The 24,693-nt window shown below is 42.9% G+C and overlaps 1 protein-coding gene across 4 annotated transcripts in view; it reads right to left on the bottom strand.

Moving 5' to 3' along the window:
- The window catches only part of elmo1 (engulfment and cell motility 1 (ced-12 homolog, C. elegans)), a 105,049-nt gene extending 86,549 nt beyond the window's left edge, over positions 1-18,500 (bottom strand). For 3 of the 4 annotated variants that reach the window (XM_065470976.1, XM_065470977.1, XM_065470974.1), the window contains exon 1: positions 18,359-18,500. The gene's annotated coding sequence lies outside the window, so the exon portion shown is untranslated. The remainder of the gene's footprint in view (positions 1-18,358) is intronic. The other variant, XM_065470978.1, reaches the window with a different exon arrangement.
- Positions 18,501-24,693: the final 6,193 nt, after the last annotated feature.

The raw sequence follows: 24,693 nt of genomic DNA on the forward strand, positions 1-24,693 counted from the left end.
CCTTACACGCTGGTCCACAAGTTAGATCTGATGATATAACCATCCTGTTCCTATTACTGTTGGTTCACATACTGGAATGTTTGACTCTGATACAATGCTTTGAAAGGTGCTGGTGTTCTACATCTTTTTTAGCAGCAAAAGAAAAAAGCTGTCACAACAGTGAGAGCATACGCTGACTTACAGAACCGAAACTAGTCGTGGATGCTTTGAACAACTCATCAGGTGGAGTGTGGCGAGGTAACAAACAACTGAACAAAAGGAGGACTGGCTGCCTTCTTAGCCGCTAAGCTCAAGTGTGTTTGAGACGATTTCAGATTTAGATTAACCGTTTTCGAAAGACAGAAACTATAAAATTGCTCATACAGCATATTATTTAATATCTATATCCTTTTTTGTTAGTTTTTTTAACAGTGTGATGAGAAAAGCATTACAGATATGACTACAGTCTTCAGGTTTTAAAATGAAAGGTTACTGTTAAGCTGATGACTAGAAAGCTCTTTCAGACCTGTTTTGTTACATATTATGAGCTTAACTCTCTCTGCTCACTGCGCTGGCAGAGTTGGCATGTGCTCCATTGAATCAAATGGGATGTGAAGGACTGGGCATCCCGGGTCAGGGAATTTCCATTGCAAATGATTGCTGCTGAGCTGCTAAGGCAAGGCTTTCTTTTTGTTCGGCATTTAGACAAACATACAAACCGGGACTGCTTTTAGAGGGTATTGTATCGGTGTCAGAGGGACCCACACAGATGCGCACACAGGAAGATGCTGAATGTTCTCCCTCAGACTCAGACTGCATTGTAAAGTTTCCCATGAAGCATTGATTGACTGTTATTGGGGGATATTTGTGTTGCTCAAACACAGAGTTCAGTGTTTGTGTGCATGACAACACACACACACACACACACACACACACACACACACACATTGAACATTGCTCAGGTAGGATTTTTTGGATACTTTTAATCATAATTTTAAGGCAATAGAAAAGTTCAGACATGCAGTGTTACCCTGCTACAGATAAGTTTCAGCGGGGACGGATCAGCATACTTTGACACCAGTTTCTATGCTGGATGCTTTTCTTAATACAACTCTCGTGTGGTTCTGTGTTTCATAACTTTCTCGAACTGAGGATCTTTCATGCGTTAAGCGAATGTTATGCTGAAGCATAGGGTAGAGGTTACCCTATGAAACCACCACAAATGAGGAAAATATTGTTTGAAAATCTGAAGTTTTTCCAGTTCCTAACAAATAATATGAGTTTTCCTTGATTAAAGCTCATTTTGTTTTGGCCTTTTACTCTTTAGTATTCAACACTGTTTTTTTCTCTCTTGCCAACACACACAGACACATATTACTTCTATTTTTGTTTCCCGATTGTGAAAAGCCTGTCATGCCGTGCACCACAGTTTTGTCATTTAGTGATGCAATGTGGGGACAAATTAGAAGCACTTGGTCTAATGGGTAAGAGCTGTTTGCTGCTCCCTAACAACAGCAGAACTGTTGCCATGCAAAAACAAGTTGACATGAAATTATGGATAAATGAATCGTGCAGCACTTGGGTTACATTTCAGTCATTAGTATTTGCACCGATTTCACAACAGCAATATACATGGAAAATATCACGGGAATTGGCCAACTCTAAGTTCTTTGCTGAAGAAATATGGGAATAAGGAAATGCTAAAAAATAAAGCAAAACGTTAATATAAGTCCTTTTAAGTCTGCAGTATAGTGCAAAAGGTATTCCTTGATGTGAATATGAACTTGAGCGACGTCCCATTCTTGATATATAAGGTTTAACATGATGTTCAGGGCTCGCAAAATCGCTAGCCCGACGTCCCGGGGCTAGCGATTTTTCCAGTCGGGCTACCAAAATCTATCTCTGCCCTGCCCGTCGGGCTATCATAGGAAGGAAAAATATATGCCAATGCTTTTGCATTCTTTCGGAAATGTAGCTGGGCAATTATGGCATTGGCATCGGTGAGCCACTGTCAATATGTGACATATTGAAATCGCATTTGAATTTGCGCTTGTTTTTTGCTTTCACTTTGCAATCGCGCGAACTGTGTATAGAGAGCGACAGTACTGATTGGTGAGTGACGATAATTTGCGCACCAATTCCTCTGACATCGTCTTATCAATCGTTAGTTTACTATGCAAACATGACAAGTGAAATCTCCCGCAGCAAGCTTAAACATGTGAGAGGTTGATCGCGCAGAGAATCGCTGAGCGTTATGTGAGTGCGTGTGTAAAAGCAGCAGGATATATATTTTAGTTCTGCTGAGCCAAATAAGACAGGTCAGGGTGAAGAAGTGACAGCCAAAGAAAAGCCTACCACAAAACGGAAAAGTTAAGACAAATCAGACTATAAGGCAAAAAGAAAGTGCAGCTTTATGGTTTCATGGACAAAAGAATTTCTGTGGCTGCAATATGACAAGCTAAATAACCAGGGGTGCACATAAGTGGTCCGCAGGTGCGCATTCGCTGTCAAAATAAAAAACGCGCACAAGATAAGAAGTTGCAATGCGTGTTTGCGTACATAAGATTTTCTGGAGGAGGACAGACATTTGTTTAGAACTCTTAAAGATGTCGAAGAAGCAAGCTCCTTTAAGCAATTACTTTGGTGTTCCTCCACCTCCAAAGAAATGTCAGAAGGAGTCCGAACCACAAAAGAAGCGCGTATTCTCGGAAAAGTGGTTGCAGGAGGTGAGCTGGCTTCAAACAAATGATGAATGCAAAGAGATTTGGTGCAGAATGTGCCTTGAAAATCCCACTCTAGCAGACAAAAACAGTGCCTTTTATATGGACGCAAACGCGCGTTGCAACTTCTTATCTGGTGCGCGTCTTTTATTTTGACAGCGAATGCGCACATGCGGACCACTTATGTGCACCGGTGTAAATAACATAATGTTCTGCAGGGGGTGTTGTTGGTTTCCCTCGATTTCTGAGTCGACAAGTGCCTTTCTTACTGGGACCAGTAATTTTAAGAAAGGCCCCCATTAGAACTAGGGCTGTGCGATATGACCAAAATCTCATATCCCGATATTAAGACATCTATCTTCCCGATAACGATATAAATCACAAAATGTAACATTTTCTGTAAATTCTGTGAATCTCGGGCAGCTCGACTTGCGTGAAGTGTTTCCAGCTGGGCGTCACGTACCTGGAGTCCAGTGTTTTAACTCATGCATGAAACTATACATTTTTAGCCATAACGGCCGCTGTTTTCTTTGTATTTATTACACAGCGTGCTGTGGGGAAAAGCCTGTTCTAACGTTTGAGTCTATAAGGTTTATTTTTTAGCACCCGGTGGCTCTTTTTTGCTTTTCAACCGTGAACACTATGCACATTTCACGTGATTCAGTTTATTTTGAAAAGTCTCAACAGGATCCTGAGTTTTATTGTGAAAGGTTTATGTGGAACAAGCGGACACGCAGTGGTTTTACCGTCGTTGTTGCTAACGACAACGCATAAAAACAAATGCTTGTCTGTCTGTAGTGTGGTTATATTAAATATAAGAGAAAGAGAGAACTTTAAGAAATTAATATAGCCACTACAGTGACCATCAAAACGATGAAAAAAAATATTGCCGTAAACACTTTATTTTGCGACACCACGAAACAAACGATAGCGTAAAATGAAACGATAGAGGTTTTTATATCGCCATCCGATATATATCGTTATATGAACAGCCCTAATTAGAACCCATGAAAAATGCAAGAAATGCATTATTGCTCAGTCCGCAAATAACATACTAAAAATCAACCTGAAAAATCTGTTTAGAACAGCGTACTGTGTTGCAAAGAGTGAACTACCACTGGCAAAATTTAGCATCTTTGCAAACTTCAAAAAGCAAATGGCCTAGATCTTGGTTCCACTTGCCTCTTACCCGTGACTTTAGTGGAAATTTCAAATTCAGGATCTGAGACAGGCTGATTCATGTTCTACACAGTTCTTACAAGTTCATAGAAATTTCTGTTCAATTAGAACCAAGTATTTGAGTTGATGATTGTAATTTTTATACAATGTTGTAATTTGTGTTTCTACAATTTTTTAATTAATGTTTTGTTACAATATTATACTTTAATGTATAATATTGTAACGGAAACAAAACAGGAAACAAAACATAAAAAATTGCTCCCTTTTTTATTCGGGCTACTTAAATTTATTTTGGGCTACCAAAAACTGAAGAGTCCCTGCCCGAAGGGCTACCAGGGATTTTGAAATTTTGCGAGCCCTGATGTTGGTCCACCCTTTACAACTGTAAAAGCTACAACTCTTCTAGGAAGGCTTTCCACAAGGTTTAGAAGTGTTTATGGGAATTTTGGATCATTCTTCCAGAAGGGAATTTGTGTGGTCAGACACTGATGGTGAACAAGAACGCCTGGTTTGCAGCCTCTGCTCTCATTAATCTCAAATGTGTTCTATCAGCTGGAGATCAGGACTCTGTGCAGGCCAGGCAAGTTCTTCCATACCAAACTCGCTCCCTAAACTGTTCCCACAAAATTGGGACCGTGAAATTTTCCAAAATGTCTTGGTATGCTGAAGCATTAAGAGTTCCTTTCACTGAAACAAAGGGACCGAACCCAACTGCTAAAAAACAACCCCACACCATAACCCCCCCTCCACCAAACTTTACACTTGGCACAACGCAGCAAGAAAAGTACTGTTCTCCTGGCAACCACCAAACCCAGACTCGTCCATCAGATTGCAAGACGGAGAAGTGTGATTCATCACTCTAGAGAACACGTCTCCGTCACCACAACAACCGACACTTTGCATTGCATTTGGTGATGTAACGTTTGGATGATTGGTCATGGAAACTGTTTCCTTGAAGCTCTGTACACGTTCTTGAGCTAATCTGAAGCCTAATTTAAATTTGGAGGTTTGTAGTGATTGACTCTGCAAAAAGTTGGCAGACCTCTGGGTCTACAACTTAGTGGATTAGTTGCTGTGATTCCCAATCACTTCCACTTTGTTATAATACCATGAACACTCGACTGTCCAATATTTAGTAACAAGGAAATTCCACGACTGGACTTGTTGCACAGGTGGCATCCTATCACAGTACCATGCTGGACTTCACTGAGCTCCTGAAAACGACCCATTCTTTCACAAATGTTTGTAGGAGCAGTCTCCATGCCCAGGTGCTTGATTTTATCCACCTGTGGCCACAGAAGTGATTGGAACACCTGAATTCAATTATTTGGATGGGTGACTGAATATTTTTGGCAATATAGTGTACTTTTCGTTTAGAGTTTACATTTCTGGATTTTAGCTCAGGTCAAATAGTTCGTGTGTGTGTGTGTGTGTGTGTGTGTGTGTGTGTGTGTGTGTGTGTGTGTGTGTGTGCGCGCGCGCGCGCGCGTTTGCAGAGTTAAATACAAGTCAGCTGCTGCCGCTCATGCCCCTTTAAGGATGAGGTCTTTGAACGCCAGACAAGAGCAGCAAATGAGAGCAGCACAAGCATATGCAGATGAACATGTGGAAGCTGACACAGATGTGAATGAGACATTCACTTTTTAACGTCTCTCATTTTACATAGAGCCTCAGCAGTATTAGCTGAGGTTTATGGAAATTTTTTATGCAATGCAGAGCACCGAGGAAAATGACTTGCAAAAGAATTTTAAGGTCAACATGTAGTTAATATCCTGCATTAGTATATCCTAGGTCAGAAAAATAAAAAATAAAGAGCAATCCAACAAATGGAAGGGCATAAAGGCCACTGAGCTCACTCTTACAACCAACAGCTGAACATTTTCTATTTGCTGTTAACTGAGAAATTTTAGCGCTAAAAGAGCCTTTTCTTCTTAAGGTTACTTAAGGTTCGACAGAGGGCCCAAGTGGGTCATGCTGTGAGGGTGGCTGAGGGCGTTGACTGCAAATGTGTGAATGAATCTTAAGGAAGTTCTGAGGGTGCGTTTGGCAGCACACATTGCATACATACTGATTTTCAAAATGTATTTCTCCATCAATTGAGCGTTTTTATGCTTTCACAGTATTTATATAGCACCTAGGCACAAGACACCTAAACAACACAACTTCTTACCATGTGCATCCTACATAAAACAATTGCTCTTCCCCCGCTTGAATGTTGCTTCTTATCCCTGCACGGAACAAAAACCACTCTGTATCGTACTGTGACATTTCAGGGGAACTGATATTTTGGTCTGCAGCAAACTGCCGCTACAGTGTTGCACACTTCACTTCATAAGGTACATCTTCTAACGGAAACATGGTCTGCACTTAAACTAAAATCAATTGTATCAGAGGATTACCATCTCCACTGAAGCATGTAATAACCAAAGGGTCGTATTATCATCATAACTCAACAAATCATAATCCGCCGCTGCACCTTTAATGGCTTTTAAAAGTATGTTAAAGTCCAAATTGTTGCCACCAGTCATGTATTTAATGACTGTGCCCCTCCACCGAAGTGCCAGTTATTCTGCCCAGCTTTGAATGCTCTATCCCCTGTTGGGTTGTAGCCTAGATTGAGATGTGCAAAAAGCCCGAGAACATTTGAGATTGATTCATGGCTATTTTTACTTGTCCTACTTGAAATAAATGGTTCAGATACTCACAGGAAGATGTCAGGCACTGAAAGGGCTTATTGAACTCATAAAAAAATATCACTGGAAAGCTAAATGGTGTTGGAAGAGGGGATGCTTCAGTGTAGAGGTTTCAAAGAGGGGGAAAAAAGCACCTTTTAATAGTAGAGAACAATAAGCTATCCTCTATCCATTAGCCTGTTATTGAAAGACTGCTGGTATTCTGACGAGTGAAAATGAACACGTTGGAAAATGTTCATGCGAGCAAACGCACACACAAACACACAACCAGAGGGCTTTAATAAAAGGTGTGGTGAAGAAGACGCCTCATGTGACCTTGCACCTTGACAAACTCAGTCCACGCGTTAACAGCGTTTCCAGCAGAAGCCACACACATGCAGAACTCCTCTCCACCAGAGCAAAAATTACTCCTCTTATTAAGACATAACTCTGGAGAGAACACAGGCCCTCAACAACACTCATTACCTTAGCATATAGCAAGCAAGCCACTGTTCAGTGTTGCTGGCGCTACAATTATGTTAGCGCTGATGACTATCATCACAAGCATAATAAACGCTCTACGGGAACTCTGGCATTATGGAAGATGGTTATGGGCTCTCCTGTGGAAATCTCTTGCCGCCATTGCCACTTCTCTGTTGCATAGAGTCACACACACCCTGCCTGCACGCACACACACACACACACACACACACACACACACACACACACACACACACACACACTGAGTGTAAAGCTAAACTGTGTATCTGGTCTAGGTGCTATGAAAGGATTCAGTCACTTCACAGACCAGCCATCTACTTGCTGTGACTGGCACAAGTGAGTAGGAACAAAGGAGTCACTGTGGCTGTCACACACACTCCTCGTTACACTCACCCTTTGCCCTGCCAGCTGTCTCTCCATCCCCTCCCACTGTCCCCCAGCTGTGGCTATACATCAAGCAAACCTCAATTCCACACGCACACGCAAACACACCCAGAAGCACGCATCTCCTGGGTGGCTTCAGGACCTGGTCTGACCAAAACACTCTCTTCCTCCCTGCTGCGTGGTCACTGCCTATCTGCCACACTGAATGACTGACTGACCGCACTGTTGGGGGGCACAATGTTTTTCGCCATCCACCAACGGCTCATCAGCGTCACACCACTGCACACACCCACAACAATGAACTCATGTGTGCCACGGAAAACATGGTGAGGCTTATTTTTGAGAATATTTTCCACATGAGGCAGTTTTTTTTGTTGCTTTTAAAGTCTCCAAGATGCTTGTTATTGTTCTCTCTCTTGCCTGCTAGACTTATTTCCCCAGCCACTTAGGGCGTACTACGCCCTTTCACCACAGTGCCCTCCCCCCTCTCCTGACAGATGCCCCGTGCCCCACCACTGGGCTCACCCTTTAATTTGTTAACCCCCAAGCTCTGCCCTAAGCTTCCCACTCTCCACTGCCTTCCTATTATTTATTCAACCCCCCCAGATCTTTTTTTAACCATATGCTACAACCATGCCCTCCCCTCAATATGTTTACACAGTGACAGCCCTCAGCCTGGTCTGGTCAGTCACAAACCAGTGACAATGCCAGCTCAGCCTCCACCCTAGCAGTGCGGTGACTGGCCACGGCTAAAACACTTTCATCCTGTATGCATCCCCAGCCCAAGTCATACAAAAGCTATTCATTTGGGCTTCACCCATGCCTTATAATTGTCAAGCTATGTAGTAAAATTGAGGGGTGAGGGCTTTGCTTGTGGTACAGTGGCAGCAAAAGCAGAAATGAGGCTGAAGTCTGGCTATTTATAAACTGGGGCAAAGGATTCAGAGGTTCATGTTTGCCTTTTATGGGTTAATTGCTTGTAACCCACATTTTTGCGAAACAGAGACAGAAAAAGAAGGAAGAGGAAAGAGGGAAAGAAAAACACCAGTGGTGGGCATTCCACAGGCCCGGCTTTCATTGCTGTGGGTGCGATGTCATTGGAATGATGTAATCGGTGCATATCAAGCCCTCATACTGTACATCTTTTCACAGAGTGTATGGAAACAGACACGGTTTGTTTCAGCTGGTCAGGCTGCCCTGTAATTCACACTGAAAGCAAATTAATATCTGATAACATTGGGCTGTGGAGTTCTGTCTGTGCTTTTTGACCTTTGTCTTCGTACTTTCTGTCAACAGGAAAAGGATCGGTTTACACGTGGATATCGACAGGAAGTGGCTCACCTTGTACCTTCTGTTCAGATGAGGCTTGTGCTATATAGTAGCTTTAAGAGCAAACCACAGTAGCGCTTTTAACCCCAATGGGAAATCGCACTTTGCATGTAGCAAACCTTCACTGCTTTTACAGAGTGTCCTGCATCTGACAGTTCCCCTATTATTGTAAAACTGCCCTCGGTATTTCCTGTACCTTTCTTCTACTTTGCTGTCTGGGCTGGAAAATGCAGCTCGACAAGTCAAACGTGCACACACACACACACACACCAAAAATACAAACACTGGGTGTTAAGCTTCCCCTCCAGACAACAAAAGAACAGACACAGCAACAAGCCCCGAAGGCAACATTAAACCCAGCTTGTCTGCCACTACAATACCCCTCTTCTTTCAATAGAGAGCCATGCTGTGACCAAGCGAGCTGAGCCGTATGTGTTATTCCTCACTTCGACATAGCAGGGTAAAAGATAAGGGCTGAGCACACAGTCGACGTGTGACATCCACAGGAAATGGAAAACTCTGATGTGTGGCCAGCACAGACCAGCCAGGGTGACACGGGGTAAGACAGGTGGTTTACAGATGGAGAATCTGAGCGAGCCACAAACGGCAGAAGAATCCCGAGCTCATCACAATGATTCAGCCGAGTGTGAGAGCAACAAAAAACACAGTGTTTATTCTCAGATGGCACGAAGAACCCGAGTCTATAGACACAACAGTGTGACTGGCAGAACTAACAAGAAGCAGAAACTCTGATAAGAACTAAACAGAAGACAAAATATTTGTCTCTGCCAAAGAAAACCATCTCCCACATGGGTGTCTTGACATAGGCATACTCTGCTTTTGACAATGATGCATTAATTTTGTTGTGAACTCAGCTGGCACTCTTATGCTGTACTAATTACTCAGCTCACGAGGCAGGAAAGAGACACACAGAGGCGTTTTTCACACGTATTTTTGGTCAACTTAACAAACCTGGGCAGTTACGTAAAACTAATATGTCTTTCATAGTTCATTGAGGTGGGATGAGGCAAGTTTGGACCAAGCATCCATTAGCTTCTGTCTTAACTGCCTCCACTAGTATCTACTCAGCTCAGCCTTTATGGTTTTCCATTAGGTGTTACTACCTGGTACCATGTACCTTTTTAGTGCCTACTCGTCCGGGGTTACAAGCTAGCTGAGTTAAGCTGAAAAGTCACAATAGTGACTCCTTAACATGAATTAAAGCCGGCATCTTTGAAACCTGCAATGAGGGAAATAGGTACACACAAAACAACACTGTGGTTCAAGGATGAGGCGTAGACGTTTTGCAGCAGGAACACCATCGATGTCCTCTATTGTTGTGTTTGTGTCACATACAAATGACGACGCAATAATGACCCCACGCACATTGAGGCGGTACTCAACTATAATAGAAAACTGCCCAAAGAAAGTAGAGTCAAGTTGAACCGAGCTGAGGTACTATTGGAAAAGAGGTAAAAGAGCTTCACCATCTGACCTGATGCTCTTTGACAGCTCAACATCCCTCTGAGCGAGGCTTTGGGAGGTCTTCTTTTCGCTGTGGCTGTTTTCCAGATCAAATACCCTGCTTGAGATTTTCTTCCTTCTAACAAGCGATAACGTTGCCATCAGGGTGTGACAACTAATTATGGTTTGTTGTTTTCCCGGCTGCTTAGAGCCAACAGAAACTCACCTCAGGCTGCTACTGAGCTGTACAGTGGCAGCAAGAGAGATGACCAATGAGGCTTGGAGCAATGATGCCCTGACGAATGCTGCTGCTGCTGCTGCTGCTGGTCAGTGTGTGGGTAGTGAGGGTCAGAGACTGGGCAATATGGATATGTGGAGCTGTATAAATGGAGAAAACATGACGATAGAAGATAAAGACGAGTCAGAAACACTGACGAGAATGCTAGAAAAAGAGGAGGAATTAAAGTCTTTAGGCCAATACATCGTCTTCATTTGCGTAGCTCTCCACCTACATGCAGGATAGAGAGTGGGATGACACATATTTAACCAACACAAAGGCTATGGAGATGCACTTGCATGCAGTCCTGCAGTGAAAGGTTCAAGTAGTAATTGGGTAAAGGGTTGGCCTGAACTGGAAAGACATCAGTCTTACCAGAGTTCACCAAAAGGAGGAAGAAAAGCAAAAAAACAAAGTCTGCTTCCCCCTCCTCTGCTGAAGCAGAGATAAAGGACTACCACAAACATGAGCAATAGTGGCCTTTGTTTGTAGCTTTTCCACATATTTTTGAAACTGCTCCCGAGTACCAGCTAACAGCTTGAACAGGCAGATGTGCATCTGCAAAGCCCAGCCCAGCTCTAAATCAGAACCACTCTTTAAAAGAGCGACATAAAGATTGGGTATCCGAGGGATGCAACCACAAGAGGGTGAAATATCAGAATGCTCTGCTTCTCGTACGCTCTTGCGCGTTTTGATTTATTCAGAGAGCCAGAAGCAGCTCCAATATAAAGCAACATATCTTCAATCCAGCGCTTGTAGTTCCCGGGCCTGGAGAGAACAAGCGAGCTGGTGACCTTGGTATATTACGAGAGGCCCTCCACTCCTAAATCTCTCTGTAGATGTAGCCTTGACTTGTCTAATAGAAAACACTCCTGCTGCACTGACGTCACAGAGGCGTCAAGCCAGAAAGGGATAAAATTCGCAATCTCAGCCCATACATTAATTATACTGTTCATTTAGCCAAGCGTTATCGCACCGTTCCCCTCACCTCTATTCTCACATTAACAGAAATAACCAGAAATGAAAAAGCTCGCAGCAGCAACAAGAAATATAGCAAGCACCCAAAAAGACTAATACATTAAAATGTGTTCATATTTGTGTGTTAAGGCTTGTGAGGCATAAACACCATTAAAAAACTGCAGCTACTCATTTTAACAGTATCTTCCTCTTTTTTTTTTGCTTTCCTTCCAGTCACAGAAAGCATTAAATTAAGTCTTAACAGAGTTGTTTTTAACCAATACATAAATCAAAGAAAATTCTGACTTCATAATAATTGCTCAAATTTACTTTTAGAAACAGAAGAACGAAGACAGATAAACCCACAAAAACACAACAACACTGGAAATGAAGGGTGAAATAGGTTTGCGGGTTTCTCACCTCAACTGTAATTCACTCTTCTACAAAAATGCAAGATTTTTAAAGGACATTTTTGGGTAATTCCTTCAAGCAAGCTCTGCTGGATTTACAGAGAGTTCCCAAAGAAAACCAAGAGAGCCCTCAAGCTCTTGTTAAATTTACTGAGGGACTCGTGAGGACTTCTCGGGACTTTGCTACCTTCTATCTCATCCAATAACTGCCGAGCTTAAAACGTGCAGCCCTGAAAAGCCGTTTTCCAACATGCCCTTAAACTTTTAACAACGTCACTTGACAAGCGGCACATGTGAGAATATAAAACGGTCTTTAACCTGCCAGCTTCTTAGGACGAAGTCTGTGTGACATGTAATTGCACCCTTGTGAGAATAGCACGGGTGAGCGGGATGTCCTTCCTCATGCACACTCTGTCCAGGTAGCCCTCGTCCCTTTAAACCACAGTACTTCCACTAGTGAGAATCCCTCTGAAGTGGTCATTTTATGGAGTTAAAGTGTAAAAATGGCTGAAGTAAAAAGTAGAATAATAGAAAACTTTGGTTTCTATCATTTTACTAAAAAGTACTCTACTTATTGCAGCACATAACACTCTCAGACCCAGTAAAGGACCGTTTAAAGAACTGTTAAACTCTATGCAGCAGAACTTCATGTTTTCCTTAAATTACTTTACCGTAATAAAAACTCGCACCAGCACCAACAATGAAGCAGAAGGGTCACAGTCAGTCTTTCAGAAATTTGGGTTTGTTACGCTGCATGTGGAGTAGCATGGAGCCGCTAGCCTCAAGCAGACAGAGGTCTAAGAGGTTTAATACCAACCGAGTATCTAAATAATCCTCAGATTCCACGCAGCTCCCTCTGTATCCAAAAGGCCTTTATTTATGCTTTTTTCCCCCACTTACGCAATAGTTCTCCAAAACCAACGCTGACATTTGCAACTGGTGGGGCTCCTCTTTAAAGAGTTTACATCAGATGAAAGTCAAATAAATGCGTCAATAATTTTTCATTATTTTAGTACGATGAAGTGTTTGCCTTTTATGTGCAAAGCAAACAAGTTCATAAAAGTCTCTCTCTCGACTTCCACAAATCTAACATCAAAAGGATAATAAAAAATCAAAAGCACAGTTCGGGGAGAGCAGCGCTGAAAACTAGGGCACTTCCCTCAATTCACGCTCACTTAAGATCCAAGTGGACAAGACACTTAGGGGCACATTTAAGAACCTAAATCCTCGAGTTTTTATCACTGAGAACAAGAAATGCACTTTTTAGCTTGGTAACGGTCTGTACTTTTTTTAGTGGATAATAGTTTTTTAACCATTAGGCAGGTCAAATTAGTGAGTAGTGGGGTAAATGTACAGTGGTGGATTGTCTTCTCTTTTTGCAGGCTGTCCAAATTGGTACCAAGGGCACCTACCGGCCAGATATACCTAAAGAGATTTACATTCCCAACTTTGATTCCTTTTAAATTACTGAGATCAGGACTCAGCAGTGACTTGTGTGTTCTTCAGTTAATGTTGGCATATCATATTTTTATGGATTGACAGAAAGAGGGAAAAGAAGTATTGATACAACCATCGATATATGGACACCAAAAGACAGATTAGGTGGTGACCTGTAATATTAAACACCACCCAAAGGGCTCAGAGACACAGAGGGGGGGGGGGGGGAGCTATAATTAGTTTACAACATAATAAAACCTGGTTGAAGCACCTGGGTCATACTGACACACGAGCAGCTGTGAAAATGACACAGGCAAGCAGTGGAGAGAAATAAAAACTGACACAGCAGAGAATTTTGCAAATCTTTGCAGCACCTGTGCACACGTGCCATAATTCATGCACCGAGTGATGCTGAAAACACACAGCACGTGAGCACGATCCAACTACAGCAGGCCCTAATGCCTACTCACAGTTGGGCCATCTGAAAAAGTGGCCAGTTATAAATGTAAAATCATCTCGAGCCTCTCGCACAGCTAAGTGGGGATATAGTAGACAGAGAGGCTATCTATTCATTTATCCTACTGGGTCAGTAGGCTCTAAGCCTGAGAGCCTCTTAGCTAAGAGATGCTAAATACCACAAACACAGAGCAAGAGAGCTGGCTAACCTCTCACTCAGTATTTACAGAGCTCTGCGGCAGTACCACGGCTGGAATGCAGCGGGCAGAGCGAGCATACAGAGGGATCCGTATGAGTTTCTGGGTCATCTAGGGCCGCTTCGTGCCGCATGAAGTCTAGACTTGGACCGAAAAATTCACCAGTGGATGGTCTACGCTTAAACTGATTCATATTCTGAGAATGGATGGGCTCGGCGCCCGAGGAGCAGGATATGTATAGTTACACAAGCCCAACCAAGGTTAAGGGTCAAAACGTACCCACGAGCGTGTTGCCTTATGCAACCGCCAAGACATCAAGGTTTGTCGTAAAAAACAATAAGACTCTCCATCAGTTTTTTCTCATTTACTCTCATCGAGTTGTTCGGCTCTGAACTTAGCCCGAAGCAACAATCAGTAAAGTAAAGAGCAGAACATGGCAGCAGTACCGATGAGATCTCTTCTCACCCATCTATGTCTGATTGGCTGTCTGGCACTTCCCCACTGCACCTTCAGTACCTACGTACTGTTTTAATTAACTTCATACCACAGGGAGCAATTATGCAAGGCAACATTCAACTAATTTGGAACTGCAAATTAATCTCCCCTGAAGCTGTACAATGACAGGCCTATCTATGACCAGTGGAAGCAAGGATAACAGCAAGGATTTTTTTTTAAAGGGACTTTTTGTTTTAATAATAATGTTAAACGTCTATTAAAAAGGCATAGAAAGTTGTGAAGCTTAAAGCTCAGTTCATATTTCACAACCACACTAATATGTTTTTGCTCTAAAACACATGACTTTTACTATATTTACGCAATCCTGCATTTCAGAACTCCCAAAACTGAGACTTTTGGAAATGCTACTTCCTTTGTTTCAGTTTGAGAACTCCAGGATAGAGTTTTACTGGCGTCACACAGAAGCAGAGAGTCTTTGGACAGAATGACAGAGACTGATGGGGTCTTAATAGTCAGTTTGTGTCCTGCATTTTCACGAGTTCACTGTACCTGAACGGCAGCTCACTGTAATAGCCCGAGATTGCTTCTGAACAGGTGCTAAAAGCACTCGTGGGATAAAGATCGCTTCAGTTTTAAAAGCGTTGTTTTAGGAACAACTTGCATTTATGTGGTTGCAGCTTAAGATGAACAAGCAGTAAGCTCGGGATACATCAGGGAGAAAACAATTTACATACCTCGGCTTCCCTTGGGGAGCAACAACAGAGAGTGAAAAAGTAGAATGGGGGGGGGGGGGGCAACGTGAGAGTGCGCAGCTGAGAGGAAACTGCAAGAGACGGATTGCATGTGTGAGAAAGGAAACATAAGCGAGGGAGCAAGCTAATAAGAAAAAGGCGAGGGGGGGTTGTCAGACGTGAGGAGTAGGAAATTAGCAGGGTTGCACTTGAGGAGGTGGTGAGAAGATGCCAAACAGTAGGGAGCGTCAAATGGGTACAGAGAAGGATCTCACATGTGATGCAAGTCAAAGAGGCGAGGGCAGGCACCCATCCTCTCCCCAAATGCCTCTCCATCTCAGCCTCTGTGTACTAATCTGATTTCCTGGATTATATTTCAGGATTAAAAAAAAAAAAAAAAAAGGCCCAAGTACTCAATTTTAATTCCATCAGTTTGTTTGGTGAGTCACTGCTGCCGCATTTCATCATCCAACTTTGTTTTGCTCTTGTGTTGCAACACTCCATTTCTACTGCTGATTTTTAAAACCCTGCAGAGCTAAAGAAATATTTACTCGGGCGAGGGGAGCTAACAAGAAATGAAGGTTTGCCGCGGCTGATAAAAACTTAAGCACACGGGTCCCTCGTGTGAACGTAAACCTGAAATATGACGCTGCTGGACTAACACGGTGAACCTCACAGCCAGGGTGATGGGGCTACAGGTAGCGCTCTGTTCCCCAGTATGGCTCATAAATGGCCTTCTTTGAGTGGTAAAGCTGTACCAGACCTCTGCTGAAAATCTGTAACTCACAGTCATAAGAAATCACGAGGTGCACATATAGGGGAAAAGTGAAAAAAAATGCATACAATAATATTCTTATGGACATTATTACTGGAAAAATGACTCCACTGAATCCCTTCTGGTCAAGTTCTGCATCTCCAGTGTAACGACTGCGTGTGTCCCAGTGCTTTTGCTTCTAGGCTACAATCTCGCCATGACACGATGATGCCAACATGCTTGCGGTTCCATCACAACAGGGACGTCTTTGGCGGCTAACGGGGCGTATAAACGAGCTCTCACTCTGCCAGAAGTTGCCCAGAGGAGCAGAGGGTCCGAACGCAGACAACAGCGCAGACCCAGGGCTGCACGATGACTGATGCGACGATGACTGATGCGACGAGGACAGCGCCGAGACACGCCGAGCTGTCTGCTGTTGAGGTCTTTTTAGAACAGCTACAGATTGAAGTGAGGGAGGAATAATGAAACGGTGGTTACAAAAGTGGGATTCGTGGCATCAAATTGGTAGATTTTCTCATCTTCAGCATGGATTCCATCCGCCTCATCTTATATCACAGGTTTAAAAGCATTGTCAGGGAAGCATTATGGAACTGTTTCTCGTTTCACTGCAGGGAAAACACAGTGCGATGGATTTGTAGCTGCACATCGGAATCAAGTCACAGCGATCCTGTTACAGGAGTTTTTTTCAGATTTAACATCCATTACACCCCTTTAGCCTATGGAGTCTGAGTCTGTTTTTCACTGATTTCTACCTCTTCGCCGTGCACTCTCAATCACAGCATGAGGCGTTGAGATAATAATCACTCCAATCCACACATATCTGCTTATGAATTTATAGAATCTGCAGACAAGAGACAAGATTTCAGTGCCAGAAGCTTTTTCTTTTTTTGGGTTTGGCTGCAAACAGTAAACAATCTGTAGGGAGAACTAAAAAAATAAATACATGCACCGGAAGAATCAAAGTCACAAAATCATCAGCTATCCTTTGATTGGCATTTAGGCTTTTAATTACTTTGAGTAATGCATTTGGATCCATTATTAGATTATGACCACCGCACACAACAGGAAGCTTTGGGCCCAATACATCCAGATATCCGCCGGCTACGCTGGAAGAACATTTGATATCACATTTTAATGAAATCAAAATTGATATAGATCTCACATTAGCTGATCTACTCCACAGTCTTTCCTCGTAAGAGCAATTTGGAGACGTAATGCTTGGGAATGATGCACCCAGCCCCTGTGTTGTTTATCTACAATATTAACATACTTTCTGCGGTAATGAAGAAGAAGGAGAGCTACTTAGGGCCATATCTTTGCAAACAGAGGTCTAATGTGGTCTAACGTCTTGTTGCTTTCCACAGGAGTAAGGCAGGAAAACAAAGTAACAAAGCAGAAGGTTATTAAATCGGCAATGACGAAAAACTGATTAACTACTGTCTTTCTACCCAAAGAGATTGGATATCCAGCCAGTGCAAGGGGAGGAGTGACAACAGATTCTTCTTCTTCATTTTTTTTTTGTTATTTTTTAAGGGGCAAGACTAATGAGAAGTTTGGGAAACAACACTCATTAAAACGCATTGATTTGAGGAGGGAGGTCAGGTTAAAACCCACCGGAAGTGAAAAGAGAGACGTTAAGGAAACCGCTTTAAAGGGTGTGAGTGAAGCTCATGTTGGAATCGCAGGTTCTGATCCGTTTTGAGGATAGCAGAGAGCTTCTGCATACATCAGAGGCTGTCCGGCTTCTTCTCTCCCTCCTCTTGCCTAATCACAGGCCCGCGGTGTGGCCAGCGTGCAGGGCTGGAGTTACACACCGCGCACAATTAAAGCAGCTCTTTAATTAGGGGGGGAAAAACGTACAGCTTTTTCTTTTTCTTCTTTTTTTGCATTTAACCATCAGCAGCATGCACTTCCATCACACAAGCCGGGAAAAGCAGAGACCTCTGCTGCTTCTTGGCTGTATATCTGCAGCAAACACGCAACTTGCAGCGTTGCTGTGCACTTGTTTCAAGAAAGCGGAAAAACAAGAAACTAAACCGAGGACAAAGCCTGGGTTTACTGGCACTTTCATTTATGCATCGCAGTTCAACATGCATGTTAGAGAGAGAGAGAGAGCAGTGATGCTTAAAAAAAAAGAAAGAAAATCAGAAAGAGCATGTCAATAAAATAACAGCGCCCGGAGCCGCTGTGAGGCCACCGAAAACAAAGTAGCGACAGGCAGGAGGAGAGAGCCGTGAGCGCAGGCACACTCGCTGCCTCGCTCCGGTGTAACGCACAGACACTCGGGCACGCCGTGGCGAGAGCGCAGCGAACACACAAAAACACTGCGAGCCACCCCCCAGGAACATTTAGCGCCACAACGCGAAGGAAGTGAGACGGAATTTCAGCAACAACAACATTTCTGCAGGAAGAGGGAAACGGGGCTTTCACCAACCTGACGACGCGAGGACGCTTCTTCCACTAAAAGGCGCCGATGTCCGGAGTTGTGTGTTGTGAGTGAGAGAGCGAGTGTGTGTGTCCGTGTGTGTGAGAGCGTGTCACTCACTGGTGTTTCCTCTCCCTCTCTCTCTCCCTCCTCTGCCGTAGAGATAGTGCTGATGTTTCCACTTCCTCTTTTCTTCTGCCGTCTGCTGGCTGGCTTGTGTTGCCAAACAGAGGATGCACGAATGCACGACAGCAGCAGAACTCAAGCAGTCACTGGTTAACAGGAGGAAGGGGACTTTTTAGTAATTATTTATTTTTTTAAAGGATGGAAAATCGTTATTTCACTATTTTAGCCCCAAAGCTCAGCTCGGTTTGGTTAATAACAGTTTTAAGTCCAGTGCCAACATACAGAAAGGGAAATGAAAACTTTATTCTTGTTTTACAGAGTATTTCTGAGTGGAAACCTTCACTCTGTAAAAGTAATCCTCTCCTCATTCCCCCCTGTCAATTTATTTACCTAAACATGTAGTGAGGGAGTGTGTGGTGACAGTGGTGTGTATGGGTGTGTGTAAGTGTATGTAGTGTGTTGGATAAGGATGCAAGAGCAAAATCACCTAACAGGAATATCACAGAAATGTGGAAGCTGAGGAAACAGGAAGCATCTTTTCTTATGAGTCCTTCAATATATGTGCTATAAAGATCAATTTATCATCCCAAAAGCATTTAATATCAGTGTTGGATTAGATTAATTGCCAGATAAGCAAGAAGATGACCATCCCAGTTTGATTTTTGTTCATCGGTTATAACATTCTTGCACAATAAAGCACACTTTCCGAGAAAATGACAACAAATGGTGTGTATTTGATGTATTTTCTTCTTCTCTGATTTATGTTTGTTACTGTTTGTTTATATTCCTACAAGCAGGGCAATCAAAAATGACATTAAAACCCAATATGGATCACGTGTAAAATCATATGTGTAGGCTATCTGGCAGTTATTAAAAAGAGTAAAAAAACAGGCTGGAAGAAAACACTGATTAGAGAAGAAAAGAGCAGAAGACAATAGTCTGTGTTACATCATATACTTAAATGTTGCTTCATGCTCTCGCTGATTTTCCCTGATGTCTTTTGGTAACTATGATCCTTAAAAAAGACATCATTCTTGATAAAGAAGGGACTGTCTCCTCAAGAGGACTAAATGTACTTTGCAGTTCATCATTAATGACTTTGCACAGAGAATTTACAAGGCTGAAAATAAATACGCGCTTATTTTTCAGCTGAGAATAATTTAGGAAAAAATGAAATATTAGAAAAGACTTCTGCCTCCCCGAGTGAGCCTACACCAACATGACAAATGGTGGGCCTGCTACGCCAACGATTGAACAGATTATACCTGACAAACAACTCAAATCTGAAGGAGACGTCTTTTTGTTTCACAGTAACTGATGAAACAAAAGCAGATCGGCCTTCAGTCTCCCGGGAAAGGAAAGGCAAACGGGAACAGTGCTTTCAATAATTCATGGTTATTGAATGTCCTCCTGTTTGGAGGGTGGGATTATGACCTTCTAGTGTTACTTTATGTCTGGGAGCATAATGTTGCAAGCACTCTGTAAAGACTGCAGCATCTCCGAGCCACGGCGTCCCTTTAATTTTGATCATTAATTACCTGCTGTGCTTGGTACCAGAATGAGTGGCATTTGTGGCTGAAAGAGAAAAAGAGTGTGTGTGGCAGGCAGCTCTGCAGCTCGTCCTCGTCTCCACTCAGTGGGAGCAGCAGCAGGAGGATTAATACAGGAGCCCTGTTCGTCCTGGCAAACAATCTGGAGCGACACACCCAGCAGAAATCTCTTAGTCCCTCATTCTGTTTATTTTTCTCTCTGCAAAAACACAGGATGCAAAGCTCGGCCCATTTAAATGGCAGCCCTCGTCCTCGACTTCACACCCAATCTGACTCCATAAATAGGCTGCGAGGACAGGCACACCTGACCCAAAAATGTAAGAGGAAGAAAACAGATATTTTTATGGGTTTTTCAAGATGCGTCAACACATTTTGTTTTTCTGTGCAAGCATACAGATTTGACTCAGATAATAAATCTTTGTTTGACCTATGAATGCTGCGTGAGCACACTCAGCATGCTTTATATGGTGTGTAATATATTCTAAACAGCACTTACTGCTGCTTTTCTTTTGGTTGAAGCAAACAAAAGCATTCTTTTATCCCTCTGTGTTATTTGCGTCATTCGGTCACTGTGACCTTTGGATCCCCGACTCTAACTTGAGAGGGCTCAAGAGCAAATCGAAGGGCTCAGAGATGAGGTCATATTTTCATCTTCTATTTCTATTTCTTTAAGACAGCCCACACTACTAAAAAAGCATTGCATGATGCGTTCAATCAAGTGGAAACTCACAGTGCAAGCCGGTAAAACTGCAGAGTCACTCTCATTTCTGGCGTTGCACTCAGAAGGTAAGCACTGGACTGATTTCTTTTTATAGATGTCAGTTGTCACTTGTGTAACTCGCTCTGATTTGGACACATCCTGTTTCACAAACAGTGGGCCAACCTCCATTCATCTGCACGTCTGGTGTGAAACTTTAATGTCATATCAGATAACACTATCAAAACAGAGGGAAGCCTTGGTGCTGCTTAATTTTCCCTTTTGGCAAACAAGGTTATTATTCATGAGTTAAGTGCAGCAGATCTGCTCATAAAGGTTTAATTGTCTACTTTCTTTTTTTCCTCCCATATTTTGGAAAGCAAATCCAGACCATAAGTATCTGAAGAGCTGCATATCTTTGCTTCAGATTTGATTTGATTGTTAACAGAAGACTGGTGTTCAGCAGAGAACGTCAAAATCAGATTTTACCTGCCTAAACACGATGCTCTTACCTTTAGACTTGTCTTCATTCAAGCTGAGATCAAGTGATTAAACGGGCCAGGATTTAGGATCATTGTTTAATAATGAAGCGTTGTCCACTGGGTTTCAGTGCATTTTGCTTAATTAGAGCACACAGAATGCTCATATAGACCACCCTGTTACATCCAGCAATAGACCAACAATAACAATAGATGGCAGCGTGCCAGTTCCTTTGGCAAGCCATACATGCTCAAACAGAAGCACCACCGAGTCTGATGATGAATGGGTGTTTCGGCTAGTGAGTCGTTCCTTGTTCTCTTCAGTTCGCTCTATACATGAATTTTTTTTTTTGTGTGACAGATTCATGTTTTCTTTCAGCATCCCACAGAAATTGGATTCAAAATGATGCAGGGCTTTTTTGTAATTGTGAGTCCTCCGAGGCTTCGAGGTCTTTGCTTGATCGTTGACAAGGACTCATGACATATTGCAGACATAAAAGAGGGTTTTCTTAAACACACAAATCCACTCATCCAGATAACTTGTATTCCACTGTATAACATTTTATTATTTTCATGTGTTCACCTGCTTTTTAATAATAATAATGTATACTTTATTGATCCCCGTGGGGAAATTCCTCTCTGCATTTAACCCATTCACTCAGCCATTGGACGCCCAGTGTGTAGGGACGGTACCTTCCTCAGGGGTACCTCAGGGTGGCCGTTCAGCGGATTCAAACCCCCGACCTTCCGATGATGGGGCCACCACTCTACCTACTGAGCTATCCCTGCCCTTTGTTGTTTTTAAATTAACCCAGCTGCCTATTTTGGGGGAAATAACAACCTTTAATGTCTGGAAATACATTATTAACTTCAAATTACAAGTTGAATCCACACACAGCTAACCTAAAGTCTTATACTCTTACCAGGTTGAACTCCCTTTTCCCTTTAGGAGTGCTTTAATTCTTCCTAGCATAAATTCAACAAGGTGCCGATGGATGACAGCATCACACAGGTGCTGCAGATTTGTCAGCTGCACATCCATTTGGTCAATTGCCTGTTACACATCCCAAAGGCAGAGTAAATTTATTGTCATGTTCAAGAAACCAGTTTGAGATGATTTGAGTTTTGTGACATGAAGCGTTATCCTGCTGGAAGCAGCCATCAAGAGATGAGTACACTGGGGTTATGAAGGGATAGAGATGGCCGGCAGCAATATTCAGGCAGGCTGTGGTGCTCAAATGATGCTCAGTTGGTACTAAAGGGCTCAAAATGAGCCACAAAATGATCCCTAGAACCATTATACCACCACTACCTGCCTGAACCGCTGATACAAGGCAGGATGGATCTATGGTTTCGTGTTGTTTAACAAATTCTGGCCCTGTTTTTCACAGCAGAAATCGAGACTGAGCAGATCAGGCAATGTCTCACCAGTTTTCTACTGTCAATTTTTGGGGAGCCCGTGTGAGGTGTATTGTGAGTTTCCTCTTCTTTGCTGACATGAGTGGCACCCAGCGCGTTCTTCTGCTGTTGTAGCCCATCATTTTAAAGGTTTCACATATAGTGTGTTCAGAGATGCTCTTCTGCATAACTTGGTTGCAGTTACTGTTACCCTCCTATCAGCTCAAAGCACTCTGGTCATTTCTCCGTGCCCTCTGGCATCAACAAGATATTTCCAAGCAGAGAACTGCCGCTCACTGGATACTTCCTTTTTTTGGCCTGTTCTCTGTAAACCCCAGAGATGGTTATGTGGGAAAACCCCAGCAGACCAGCCTGTCTGGCACCAAGCACCATGCTATATTCAAAGTCACTTAAATCACCTTTCTTCCCCATTCTGATGCTCAGTTTGAACTTCACCAGGTTGCCATGACCACATCTAAATGCGTTGCTGCCATGTGATTGGCTGATTTGCGCTAACGAGCAGTCGGGCAGGTGTACCCAATGAAGAGGCCAGTGAGCGTAGGCATGAATGAAAACAATTTCCTAACAAACTGATGTGAACTAACTTAAAGATGAAACTTGGCCCTTTAGTGTATTTTTTATTTGATCTGAAAGTGAATGTTGCAGAGAGACACCGAGTTTGAAGAATGAAACATGTGCAACTGTTCAAATGCTCCCAATCTGGACTGCATGTTGAGGCTAAAACACAATCAGCACAGAGATTCGGGTCTGGCAGCCTGTCTGACCTGCACCCTGTCCAAAAAGACAGAGTGCTTTAATAAAGCCTCTCCACTGACCAAATTCTCTCTACGTGGCATAACCTCCCTCAGAGCTGCTTTCTGTGACTGCACCTCATCTGGGAGATTCATTGTGCTACTCAAAGAGGGAGCGAGAGACAGGGAGACAGAGAGAGAGAGAAGTCAACACGGAACAAAATGTTTCAGGGAAGCTGATTTATCCTCGTTTATTGGCCCAAGCGTCTAGAAAAAAAGAAATTTGCTGCAGAAAGCAAGTGAGAAAAGAGTCAAGTATGACGAGAGATCCATGCTCTCAGTAAGCAACTAAAACGCTCTCATGGCTGCATTATCTGTTACTCTTTGATGGATCTGTAATTTCTCACAAACACATACAGTCCCCTGTGTATGAGCTATTCAGAAAGCCTAAGTCTCAAATCTAAATGGAAATCTTGCCTGCTTGTTCCCTGTAGGTCTACTGTAATTGTCTCTGTCAGGGTCATTAGGAAGAGGGAATGTGTGTAGTTTAGAAGAAGAGAAGCAGCAGACTTCCTCAACTGTAGCTTAAAGAGTAATGCTTGTTTTAAGTAGCTACTGTTGGTCTGCATGCAAATCTGCTCTTAGAGGAGTCAATTTGAAGACTTCTTGATGGTAGCTAAGCACAGAGAGCATGGATTCCTGTCCAGTGTGCTAAAACTATTCCGTTTTTAAGTATCGTCAGGCCGCTAGCAGGACAAGATCAAAAGAAAAATGTTGCTTGGCTATAAAGGTCACCCCATTACTGTGCTGTGTAATTTTTAATGGACAGCCTCTCTGTGAAGTTTCTAAAAAAAAACAAAAAAAACCCCATCAAGTCAAAGGCAACATGAGCTATAGAGTCAAAAACTATTTTCTCACATGAAGGCCAGACAGTGTCAGAACAATCAGATCCCTGAATCGCCCACCTGGAAACACTCATTCGGTTTCGGGAAGGAGTGACGCCCGGCTACAGCGTCCATGACACATGACAACAACTTTGTGAATTCCCTGAAATGATTCCTTTCTCACAGACTTTGTCACTATAGAGCTGGAATGTTTCTAGAGAACCTATTATGCTCATTTCCTGTTGCACATTTTTATGCATAGACACCACCAGATTTGCTTTGCATTAAAGTTGAAAAACATTCATTTACACCATACTTGGTGCAAACTCTCAGTTCATTCACTGTCTGAAATGAGCCTTTTCCTCTCTCCTCCTTGCTCCTTTTAAGGCTTTTGATTTGTTGTCTTTCAGGTAGTTTGAACAGTAGGTGGGTGGAGCTTCTGCACTCAGCTACAGCTG

Source organism: Pelmatolapia mariae, linkage group LG22 (genome assembly GCF_036321145.2).
Source record: "Pelmatolapia mariae isolate MD_Pm_ZW linkage group LG22, Pm_UMD_F_2, whole genome shotgun sequence".
NCBI classification, from domain to species: Eukaryota; Metazoa; Chordata; class Actinopteri; order Cichliformes; family Cichlidae; genus Pelmatolapia; species Pelmatolapia mariae.